The sequence below is a fragment of the Propithecus coquereli genome, unplaced genomic scaffold, assembly GCF_000956105.1.
Source record: "Propithecus coquereli isolate 6110/MARCELLA unplaced genomic scaffold, Pcoq_1.0 Scaffold585, whole genome shotgun sequence".
In the NCBI taxonomy this organism is placed as follows: Eukaryota; Metazoa; Chordata; class Mammalia; order Primates; family Indriidae; genus Propithecus; species Propithecus coquereli.
The window spans coordinates 646,749-660,126 of record NW_012151785.1 but is presented as its reverse complement, the minus strand read 5'-3'; the positions used below and the strand labels follow the sequence as shown (position 1 = coordinate 660,126).

General features: G+C 35.1%; 1 protein-coding gene across 1 annotated transcript in view; it reads right to left on the bottom strand.

Moving 5' to 3' along the window:
• PARG (poly (ADP-ribose) glycohydrolase) overlaps positions 1 to 13,378 on the bottom strand; it is a 163,850-nt gene that overhangs the window by 104,785 nt on the left and 45,687 nt on the right. The window lies entirely within an intron of this gene.

The following is a 13,378-nucleotide window of genomic DNA, read 5'->3' as shown; positions in this document are numbered from 1 at the left end:
TATTTCAGAACATACTGTATGGATCAAATCTAACCTACTGGGTAGTAAACAGTGAGATTTCCTACAGCTTCAGAATTTTCCTTTTCTAGGAACCCTTGGGAAGTTAAAACCACAATTCTCATATCATAATTTGAAGCACAACAAAGATGGTAGTCACGGTCCATTTTTGTCTTTTATAATTTCCTATCACTATAAGGCTTTAGATATTACTTTAGGGCTTTTAATCCAATTTCTCTGTAAACATCAGGATATTTCTTTAAAAGTACTGAAAATGACAATACTCAACTTAGAGATATTACATATACAGTCAGAATTGAAGTACATCATTTATCTACTTGAAATCGTATTTTAACTAGAAATGGTCTGAGTTATAATCCAGTCTGATCTTGTCATTATTACAGAGAAAAGAAAGCTGAGCCAAGAGGTTAGCTGATCATCCTAGATTGAGGTAAATTAGCAACTAGACCAGAACCCGAGTGTTCTGGTCTCTATTCCACAGCTCTCCCCACTTCCCTATATGACCAATGTTTAGAATTAATGAGGAGAGACTCTTCATAAGTACCTCCAGATTTTCTTGGCTATCAGGAGCTAACTGAAATAAAGGTAAAACCATTAGTTTATCTGCAGCTGGACAAGGTATGTGTGTAAATAGAAAAAGTAACAAAGAATTTACATTCACTCTGGTTTTGCAAGTAAATTCTAACACTAAGAATTTTCTTTACACCAAAGTTCTAAAACGCAACCTATATTTACCTCTCTCTTTAAATTAAGGTAGTGAGTAAATTGATATGCAGAATGAACAAAAAGATATTTGCAATTCAGGGAGTTTGGGCTTCAATTAATCATCAGTATATAGAAAATTAAGCAAGTGAACAAAGACAATTATTAATTCTGGGGAAAACAAAAGTTGTTCTTCTTGTACAAAAGTTGTACAAGAGAGGAAAAGCAATGATAGCCTAGATATGAATACTGTTTATATTAGCCAACTGAAAAAACCTGAATATTGATGTAACTGAAATGACTATGAGAACTATAGTGAAAAAATGGGGGTGTAGAAATAAGGCCTATATTAGTGGTAGTGGGGGAAGTGAAAACAGCTAAATTCTAATCTTCTGAAGTAGGAAGTCAACACATTTAAACAACAAAAAAAAGAAAGGTAAACAGTTCAGAGTGGTTAAATGGCTGCCTCTTCATGTTAAGCCTCTTTAACTCTGTTAAAAACGAAAACTAAAATTTTTTTAAAATCACAAATTCTTAGAAGACATTCTACTATTTTAGAGGTACACACTAAAGATACTTGTTTTCCTATATCTGAAAATGTATAAAATATATTAATGAATTTGTCTAAAATATTCAAATTCTTCCTGCTTATAATTTATCTTTTTGCTTTTTAAAACTTTTTATTTTGAAATAATTACATAGTCACAGGATGTTGCAAATAGTATAGAGAGGTCCAGTATACCTTCATCCTGTTTGCCTCAATGGTTATATTTTATATAACTACAGCACACTATCAAAACCAGAAAATTAATGATATAATGCATATCATTCTATGCCATTTTATCACATGTACATTTGTGTAACCACCACCAAAATCAAGTTACAGAACTATTCCACTACAATGAAGATCTTGTGCTACCCATTTATAGTCACACTTAACTTTCTTCCTCTATCCCTAACCCCCAGCACCACTGATCTGTTTTCCATTTCTATAATTTTGTCATGTTACATACATAGAATAATATAGTATGTGTCCTTTCAAATTGACTTTTTTCACACAGTGTAATGCTCTTAAAATCCACTCAAGTTGTTGCAAGTATCGATAGTTTATTCCTTTTCACTACTGAGTAGTATTCCACACTATGACTATACCAGTCTGTTTAGCTGCTCATCTACTGATAAACACTTCGGTTGTTTCCAGTTTGTGGCTATTACAAATAAAGCTATCTTTTACTCTCAGTCTTCCTATATTGTTCTCAGCAATAACTTACTGTAAATAGCACAGTATGTCATTTTGTTAATCTACTCTGTAAATCTGTCTTTTAATAGGTGAATTTAGGCCATTTATGTTTAAATGGTTATTTCATTTTTTATTTCTTTCATCTGTTTTCTTTTCCCTTCCTCCTTGGGGTTACTTAAACATAGTTTAGAATTTTGTTTATCTAAAGTGTTTTTCAGTGCATCTCTTTGAATAGATTTTTTTAAGTGGCTGCTCTAGCATTACTTTGTATGTGACTTATCACCATTTACTACTGGTGTCAACATTTTACCAGTTCGAGTAAAGTACAGAGACTTTACCTTCTTTTAAATCCTTTTAATCTTCCCATTTATAAGATAAATGTCTTCAATATTTCCTCTACATATATTAAGAACTATATTAGTCAGTGTTTTATAATTTTTAAAAACAGTGAAAATGTCAAACACAAGTTATAACATTCAAAAAGAGAAAAAAAAGCCTATTATATTTATTTTTACTATCTCTATTGTTCTTTCTTCCTTCCTCATGTTCCAAGATTCCTACTTTTATCATTTCCTTTCTGTTTCAAGAAATTCCTTTAGACATTCTTTTAGGGTAGGTCTGCTCATGAAAAATTCTCTCACTTTTCCTTCATCCGAGAATGTTTTGGTTTCCCCTTCCTTCCTAAAGAATATTTTCACTGGATCTAGAATCCTGGGCTCACAATTCTTTTCTTTCAGTCCAAAAATGTTGTGCCACTCACTTCTTTCTGGCCTGCATGCTTTCTGATGAGAAATTCACTGTCATTCGAGTTGTTTCCCCCTAACGTGTTCTCTCTCTCTGGCTGCTTTCAAGATTTTTCCTTTGCCTTTGGTTTTAAGAAGTGTGACTGTAATATATCTTGGCATGAATTTCTTTGGGTTTATCCTATCTGAGGTTCATTCAGCTTCTTGAATCTGCATGTTATGTCTTTTGCCAAATTTTGGAAGTTTTCAGCCATCATTTCTTTCAGCATTTTTTTCAGTTCTACCTTCTTTCTCCTCTCTTTCTGGCAATCCAATGAGACAAACAGTAGATCTTTTATTATAGTCCCACAGGTCTGTAAACTCTGGGTTTTTAGTTCGCTTGTTTTTAGTCTATTGTCTCACTGTTGTTCAGATTATGTAATTTCTCTTAATGTTTTTCAAGTTTGCTGATTCTTTCCTCTGTCATTCCCAGTCTCTATTAAACCCATCCAATGAATTTTTAAAAATAATTCAGTTCTTATATTTTTCAGTTCTAAAATTTCCATTTGGTTCTTCTTTATAGCTTCTATTAATATTTCTTTATTGGTACTCTCCATGTTTTCATTTGTTTCAAGCATGTTTATAATTGCTCACTAAAGCTTTTTTGTGACAGCTGCTTTAAAATACTTGTGAGATAATTCTAACATCTGTGTTACCTTGGGATTGGTGTCCATTGATGTTTTTTTTTCATTTCAGTTGAGATACTCCTGGTTCTTGGTGATGAGTGATTTTTTTTATTGAAATCTGAATATTCTGAATATTTTAAAACTTTAGATCTTATTTAAATCTTCTGCTTTAGCAGGCCTTCTGTGACACTGAGCCAACAGGGGAAGGGAATAGCTGCCTCATTGCTGCCAGCTAGGGAAAATATGCCACAGGTGAAAATTCAGGTTCACCTCTCAGCCTTTGCTGCCCATGGTGGAAACAGGGAGACCTACCTTGATACTACTGGGTTGGGATGAGAGTTCAGGCTCTCCCTTAGGCCTCTACTGATACTACACTCGTGCTATGTTGTTCCTAGGGTCCCACAGTCCCTAGCTGGCCACGCTTCTTCCCTCCATCTTTCAGAGTCTTATGTTTGTTCACATATGGTATCCACTGTTCTTAGCCATATTTAAGGGGAGGGATAAAGAGAAGTGCCTATTCAAACATTTTAAACCTGAAGATTTTTAACCTCAAGTGTCTTAATAGGCTGACAGTTCTCCTTTGGGTACCTGTTCTTGCCTTTTAAAACTGACACGTGAATGGCTGCCACTATGCTCTGTGGACAAGTTTTACAATATCACTTATTTATCTGATGAACCATTATTGTACTGCACTTCTTCGCAACTGTCAACACTTTAGACCTATGTCAAACACTGCTTTGGAAACACAAACGAGAACCTAAAAAATGCCACTTAAGAACATAATCAACCCCAATGTTACTTGAGATGGATGCACAATCTAAAGACCAAACATGATCTTATGCCTTCTTACATATCTTTATGCAAATCTTACCTCTTACTAAAGTATTTATTAATCTGTACAACACAAACGGAGATGCAAGCAGGAAAAGTTTTTTTTAATGGAAATTGTTTCTTAATTTTAAAAAGGCCAAGAGCTGTTTGTCAAATATTCTGTAACAATTAAAGAAAAATAAACATTTATTACTTATGATGATGATAATTGATAATTATAAAGAATATAAGCATTTCTATGATGGTGAAAAGGAAAGCTGTATTAAATTCCCCCACAAGTAAAGCCCTGCCCTCTACTGGATAGTCTGCATAGATAATTATATGCAGCAAGTATTTCCCTGCATGTGTGTACCAACTTTTATTCTAGTCCCATAAACTGATTATGTATATGTTTCAATTAAAATTGATACAATAAATCTCAAAATTAAAATCCTACTTTTCCCATCATCTCTCTTTAGATCACAGATTCATTCAATTGGCTGGTAAACAAACATTTGAGTATTTATTTTGTGTCAGATATCTGTGTCAGAAGATGACAGAACAGTAAACAATAACAGACGTGGTCACTGACCTCATGAATCTCATGGCAGAAAGCCCTGCACCCTCTCTGTGACCCTCATACGTGGGCCCTAACCTTGAAGAACTGTAATAACTGCAACCTCATCATGGTGATTGTGGAGAGGCTATCTTCCTACTACCTTCCTTCAGTGTGTAGAAACACGGAAAAGCTACTAAAATAGAGCAACTGAATTTGCCAAAAGTCAAAACATTATAAATGATTTAAATATCTGCAAACATCAAAATAGAAAAGAGATATTTACTTATTTCTTTTTTCTTAGAATATTTGACCAACTAAATCTGTTAACTGTGCTCTAATATTTATTAAAGACATACTCACACATGACTAAAGTACTATGTCTGACATACACAAAGTACTAAATAAATATTGACTACTGAACTTTGAATGAGTAAGTAGAATCTGTACCTGGTAAAATCAGAAAAACCAATGTCATTTCTGTAAAGGAGAAATTTCCACAGATCTTTCAATAGTTCATAGCAAATAGCTTTTAAAAAGTAACCCATCACAGGCCGGGCGCGGTGGCTCACGCCTGTAATCCCAGCACTCTGGGAGGCCGAGGCGGGTGGATTGTTTGAGCTCAGGAGTTCGAGCCCAGCCTGAGCAAGAGTGAGACCCCGTCTCTACTAAAAAAGTAGAAAGAAATTAGCTGGACAACTAAAAATATATAGAAGAAATTAGCCGGGCATGGTGGCACATGCCTGTAGTCCCAGCTACTCAGGAGGCTGAGGGAGAAGGATTGCTTGAGCCCAGGAGTTTGAGGTTGCTGTGAGCTAGGCTGATGCCACGGCACTCAGGCAACAGAATGAGACTCTGTCTCAAAAAAAAATAAAAATAAAAAATAAAAAAATAAAAAGTAACCAATCACAAATCAACAATGTAAGACAAATCACAGGTCACTCCATTTTCTCCATTGGTCTAAACCTATTTAGATCCTATAAACATTTTGAAAAGTTACTAATAATCTTAATGAAAAATATCAAATAAAATTTATATAAAAGGTCTAGGACATCAAATTTTATTAGACGATCTTTCATTATAAAAGTATATCACTCCAAAATCCAAATAAAGAGGAAAAACTTTCATAATCTTGTGATCCTAATATTAACATAACCACTACTTACAACTAAGTATTTGTTTTCTCACATAGGTGCATTTGTCAGTTGAAATTATGTTGTTTAAACAATTTAGTATATTTTTAAATCTAATATGAAAACAAAAGTATTTTCCACTTTCCTATCTAGTCCTTATAAACATCACTAAAAGCAAAATTTTTCTTAAAAGTTGTGCATTTTCACTGTAGAAATTAACACAAACAAAAAGGAAAGAAATATCGACTATAAGCCCACTGCCAAGATATCCACTGTTAACGTATTAGGATATATCCTTCCATGTTACTATCTACTGAAGTCTGTATTCTTCTTTTTTTTTTTTTTAAGGCTGTTGAGGTATGTTGTCAAACTGCCTTTCAGAAAGGCTCTATAAATTTATATTACCACCACTGCTATGTAAGAAAGTACTCAACTCCATACCTCTAATAATACGTATTTTCACATTCTTTTTTTTGTTTCTGAGACAGTGCCTTGCTCTGTTACCTGGGCTGGAGTGTAGTGGCATCATCATAGCTCCCTGTAATCTCCAACTCCTGGGCTCAACCAATCCCCCTGCCTCAGCCTCCTGAGTAGCTGGGACTACAGACCATGTACAACCATGCCTGGCTAATTCCCTCTATTTTTTGTAGACACCAGGGCTTCACTCTTGCTTAGGCTAGTCTAGATCTCCTGACCTCAAGCAATCCTCAGTCTCAGCCTTCCAGACTGCTAGATTACAGCCATGAGCCACCACTCCCAGCCCTTCACATTCTTAATATCTTTGCAATTTGATGGGCTAAAATGACACTGCACTATTTTTTTACATTTCTTTGACTACTACGACCGTTAAACTTTTCATCCCCATGTATATAAGCCCCTCCGTGACCCCTTAGCCCTTCTTTTCTATTGATTTTTAATATTTGAATACATTCTTGCCCTAAAAGTGCCAAGCATTCATACGAAGCCAAAGCTCTCCTTGATCATAAATCCTCAATTCCCAACTACTACTCAGATATAAACAGATGCTTATCTCCTCCCCAAACTTCCTCTAAGAATTTACGTGTGTTTATAAACATTTAGCTTTGTGTTATGTTAATTTTTTAAATACCCTGCAAACTAGTTTTTGCCTTAAAAGAAAGGCTTAGAAATCTTTCTATGTAGCAGAATGATAAAGGCTACACAATATTCCACAGTATAGATGTACAATAATTTTTGTAATCATTCTCCATTAGTGGTAACCATTTTTCCCAAAAATTTCCAATTTTATGAAAAATTCCAAAAGTACTGAAAAATCAAAATAATTATACAATGAACACTTAAATACTTGTTTCTACAATTAACATTTTATATTAGCTTTTGTCATGTTATCATGTATCTACCCACCCTTCTGCACACCCATCAGTCCATTTTATAATGCGTTTTGAGGTAAGTGTGGGCGTCAGTGCATTTCACCCCCGATCACTTCAGCTTGCATATCAATAAGTATGGTCCAACATTTGTTTAGAGATCTTTTTCTTTTGAGGTAAAATTTAATGAAATAAATAAATCTTAAGTGCACCGTTCAGTGAGTTTTTACAACTACATACACCTGTGTAACCCAAACCCCTATCAAGATATGAGACACTAACATCAAAGTATCACAAATTGAGTGGCTTAAAACAACAAAAATTTATTCTTCCACAGTGCTGGAGGCTAGATGTCCAAAATCAAGGTATCAGCAAGGTCATGCTCCTTCTGAAGACTCCACAGAAAAATCCTTCCTTGTCCTCTTCCTAGCGTCTGGGAGCTCCTGGCAATCCTTGGGGCTCCCTGGCTTTCAGATGTATCACTCCAGTCTCTACCTCCATCATCACATGAGGTTCTGTGTCTTTGTCTCTATGTCTCATCATCTTATAGGGACACCAGTCATTTGATTTAGGGTACACCCTAATCCAGTATGACCTCGTCTTACCTAGTTACATCTGCAAAGACCATATTTCCAAATAAAGTCCCATCCTGAGATTCCAGGTGGATGTGAATTTTAGAGGAACACTATTCAATCTACTACACATACTGTCTTGGCTACTGCAGTTTTATTATAAGTATCTGAAGTAGTTAAAGTAAGTCTGCCAACTTTGCCCTCTTTGTTTACAATTTCTTTGTATATCCTGGGTTCTTGGTGTTTCCAAATAAATTTTAGAATCAGCTTTGCATTTTCTACAAAAAGCCTGCTGGTATTATGATTGGAACTGTATACAGGGAGAACTGACATCTTAGCCACACTGAGTCATCCAGTTCATGAGAATGGAATATCTTCTTTTGTTCAGGTTTTCCTTAATTTCTCTCAGCATTGTCTTATAGTCTTTAAGGTACAGGTATTACATATTTCTTGTTACATTTATTTCTAAGTATTTTATGTTTCTTAATGCTATTTTTAATGGAATTTTTAAAATTAAAATTTTTCATTTACTGCTAAATACAATGATTTTTATATACTGATCTTACGTCCTTACTGCTAAATAAATACCCTTATTAGTTCTAATAATTGTTTTCTAGGTTCCTTCTGTTTTTCTATGTAAACAAACATGTCAACTACAAATAGAAACAGTTTTACTTCCTCCTATCTGATTTCATCCATTGTTTCTTTTTCTTGCCTACTGCATTGACTAGAATTTCCAGTACAATGTTAAAAAGAATGAAGAGAGTGGGTATCCTCACTTTTCCCTGATCTTTGGGAAGAGCACTTGATATTTCACTATTAAGTATGATTTAAGCTGTGGGTTTTTCATAGATACGCTTTATCAGATTGAGGATATTATTCCCTTTTAGTCCTAATTTGCTAATAGTGCTTTACTCTGAATGGGTACTAAGTTTTGTCAAGTGCTTATTCTGCATCTATCAAAATAATCGTATGGCTTTTAAAATACGAATCTAACCTTGCATTTCTGAAATAAACCCCGCTTGATAATGATGTATTATCCTTTTTGCATATTACTAGATTCCATTTGCTAATATTTTGTAAAATCTTTGTCACATAGTAGTATCAGAGGCATACTGGCTTTATAAATGTGTTAGAAAGTGTTCCCTCCTGCTATTTTCTCAGAGTTTCTATAAAATTAGTTTTGTATCTTCCTTAAATGTTTGAGAGAACTGATCAGTGAAAACATCTAGGCCTACACAGTAACCAATTTTTAATTGGGCATTTTACTGACTATTAATCCTTTGTCTCTCATATAGGTTAAAATATTCTCTCCTGTCTGTCACGAAACTACCATTCGGTTTTATTATCTTTATTTTTAATATCTAGAATAAATAGTACACTTGTACCTCCAAAGCACTGAGGCTTTTCCAGTTTTACCTTTATCCATTATGTCACTCATGTACTACACTCTAGTGATACTGAACTATCTGCACCTCCCTAATGTACTATACTGACTTTATCACATACTGTGATCAAATCACAACATTTTTTCACTCATAAAATGAAAATATCTACCTTGCAGGGATGTAGTCAGAATTATAAGCTTTTCAACAAATAATAGCTACTATATTGATGATGATACATTATTTTGCCTTCTGCTTTAATATTTTACTACTCTTAAACCACTAATCATGCTTCGAGACTTAGTTCACAGCTCCCTCTGGAGCCTTTCCTGACTTGTCTTCCTCCGTGGCTCTATAGCCAAAAGCACATACCCGTATTAGAGCACGTATTACGGTTTATTATAATTATTTATTTATATGTTTTATGTCATCCTCTAATCTGTGGAACACACAAAAGCAGAGATTGTGTTTGTAACATCTTGTATTTCCAGTACCAAGCATACTATTTAGTGCTCATTATTATTTGCTGAATAAAGAGGTGATGAAAATAAAAACAGTGTATTTTGCCCTCCAAGTATTCCTGCAAGATAGAAAGGATAAGGGCATCCAGAGAAACTAAAGCTCAAAGAAAGTAAAGCAATTTGCCCACATTCAAAACTTACTGGCATACAATGGGACTAGAGGCCAGGGTTTCTCTCCCCAGGTTCACAAGGAAGGGTATTTTAGAGAAAGGAGCACTGGCCAAGACACTGGAAGACTCCAGGTATAGGCCTAGATATGCATTTACTCTCTGTATCAACCACAGAAAAACCCCTAAGTTCTTTATTTCCTCATCCATAACAAGGAGAATTCTAATGTAACTAACTTACAGAGTTATAAAGTCTCAGATATAAGTGTTTTATGAATTCTAAAGCTCCATATACAAAGTATTATTATCTAATGGGCTAGTAATTCTCAAACTTTCTAGAGGCTTCTCCTCTTTTTATCACCCCCACATCAATTAACTGCCAAGTCCTATTGATTGATCCAGTGGGACCTCACATGTTCATTACCTCCTCTTAATTACTACTAAGCTGCCCGACTCAGCCCCTCACCCAGTCTCACCAAGATTACTATAATAATCTAACTGCTGCCCTGCTGCTAGCCCACCTTCAGTTTCGGTGTGTCCCTCCTCCACTTGAAAGCTTTCAATGGCTTTTCACTGCCTTTTCAATACAGAACAAATTCCTTGAATTTAGGTCAAGCTATCTTGTTCTAGATGCCTATCTAGTCTTATTTAACATATGCATAATACACACACACAAACACACACCTCCCCTTCTGTGTATTTTACAGAGGTAACTAGCAATTACTAGGCAACTCAGCAATTCACTCTTCTATAGCACCTACTTGTGCTTCCACAGATACTAATTTCCTCTACTCCTGGAATATATTACCTCCTTCCTTAACTCTAAAACTTAACCTAACCCTTTGATATCTTGATCAAACAACACTTTATTTCAAGTCTATACAAATTTCTTCTCTAGCTAGAAGGTAACTGTCTCTCTTGCAATTTATTTGTACTTTTTTTCACAAGACGCTTAAGACTTTCTGCTTTATGTTGTAGTTATTTATGAACATGTCTTCCAGCCCTTACTAGAAAGCCCTTCTAGACTTTAAGACAAGATTTATGGTTGATTCACCATGCCTAAAACAGTGATGTTCATATGTGACAGTGTCAATAAAAACATATTAAATTAACTGGCACTTTTTATCTGGCTTAGCTGATTTTACAAAGCTTATCCTTCTACTTTCCATTGCCTTTTAGAATCTCTATTGTGTAGCAAAAATATTATAGGTTTTCTTCTTTTTAAGTTAATAAACTATATATAGATTGAGCTTTCTATAATATACCTTCAGCTTACTGGAGCTACCTCTAGGGTTTCCTGAGTCTGAAAGATTCATATTTCAAAAATTAAAAGAAATAATATATGTCAATTAAGATCTTTCAGATCCACTTATTCTTCAGGCACGTTTTTAGAGTACAAAAAAGAATTAAATGTTAGAGGAAAAAGAAAAATTATAGCACTAAAGTAAGTTAGGGCAAAAAAATCAACTGGAAAAAGGTGAAAGTTTCTAATATTTATCTGTGCACGACTCAGGCTGACACTTTGAAGAGAAGAATGTGACAGCTTACAAGAAAACAAACTCACTCATTCCCCTTAATTTCTGAAGGCTCATGAAAGTCTGACAGGCTAGCTACAGGGTGATCTCTCATGTGTATCGCCCATGACAATTATGGCTTCAATAAAAATGTTCTCCAAATTTTAATAAAGCCCAATTGGCTTTCAGGAAATAGTCTAATATTTTCATATTTAAGAAGGCATGTTTCATAAATATTATTAATAGCAGCTAACTAATTAATGGACATAAATTAAGACTATCCAAAAATTTTATCTCATGGCATGATGGGAAAGACCGAGTGCTCCCGGAGGTCAGCAGCACTGACACATGGAGAGGGCTGTGCTGAGGAGTCACACTACCTCTCTGCTTTCTTTTGGTTTGGTTTGGTTTTCCTCTTCAAACAACTATGAAGAGTTTCCCTATGAATTTTCAAAGTGGTATGACTCAAATCTGGGAAATGCTGATAAAAATCACAGTTCATTATAAGCATTTGAAATTATAGGCTCTATGGATAGATAAATGAGATACAAAGAGTCCTTAAGGTATTTGTTCTGTAATTTACACTGGAAATAATTTGCATGTGTCCTTATATTATTAAATAATTTGACAGTTGTTTAATATAGGATAAATCAGCATGCTACAGATACTTGTTTCCTCCCCATCAATGGTTGCCAGCAGAAGGGGAAAAAAAAAAAAAGGAGAAAGAGTGCTAAGTGATGCAATCTCCTTTCATTCTTAATCTCCACTCCTACTGCCCAGCTCACATCAGCTAGGACAAGGAAGAGGAAGAAGGAATGAAGGGAGAAAGAGTCTTCCTGCCAATCCTCACCATAACCCTGTTTCCAGTCTCTCCTAATCACTGCTGTTTCTAATGACAGAACTCTGCATTAGCTTCTCACTTCAGAAAACAAGCCATCAGAGGCTTAGAATTCACAGCCTTTTGTGTATGGGGTAGAAATTTTATCATCATGACTCCTAATTCCAAGTAATTAACAACTAATCTGGGAACACAATCAGTTTAGGAAGAATACCTTCATCTAGTTCGTGAAACAAAATATTCCTCTAATCAAAAACAGTCACACTATTTCTTACACAAATTTCATTAAACACAAAGAACAGAACTGTGTAGGTTTATGAAACATGGAGGAAGCGCTTCTCTAAACAGTATTTACCATACAATCGCTATCTTTTTCATGCTAATAATAAAGTACACGGAGTATTCATACCTTAGAAAGATAAAGCATAATGATACACCCTCATTACCCTCTGTCTCCAAAGAAGAATTTACTTCTCAATATTTTTACGGTAAATGACTATTCCTAGGAAATAAACCCACACTGGCACAATATACTCTGATAGGTCTTTCCCATCTCTCACTTCTTACTACTGTATGACTGCACGGCCATATCCATCAATCACTTTTGCAAACACCACTAAACCACAGTGCTATTATATACTAGCCAACGGATATTTTCAATATCATACAGTCACACTACCATCCATCTTTTACAGACAGGCAATCAAACTCAATATGACAAGATTCCAGGGAAACAGCTAATGGTGATGTAAGTTTTCTAGCCCTGAAAGCAAAATGGATTTAATTTGTGCAAGAAATATAGTGAGCAATAACTTCAATCTTTTACTACAGTTTACACTTTTAAATAATATAAAGGGGGTTTTTGAACTATAAGAAAGTACTTGCCGAGGCGGGAGGATCGCTTGAGGTCAGGAGCTCAAGGCCAGTCTGAGCAAGAGGGAGACCCAGTCTCCACTAAAAATAGAAAAATTAGCCAGGCATCGTGGCACACATCTGTAGTCCCAGCAACTCGGGAGGCTGAGGCAGGAGGACCACTTGAGCCCAGGAGTTTAAGGTTGCAGTGAGTTATGATGCCACTGCACTCGAGCTGGGGAGACAGAGCAAGACTCTGTCTCACAAAGAAAAGGACAGCACCTGTTTTTACTGTTAAGTAATCTTCCAGATTGTTCAATGATAGTTTACCATACTTGCCACTAATAAAAAAAAATTCGTCATACAAATCAAATAA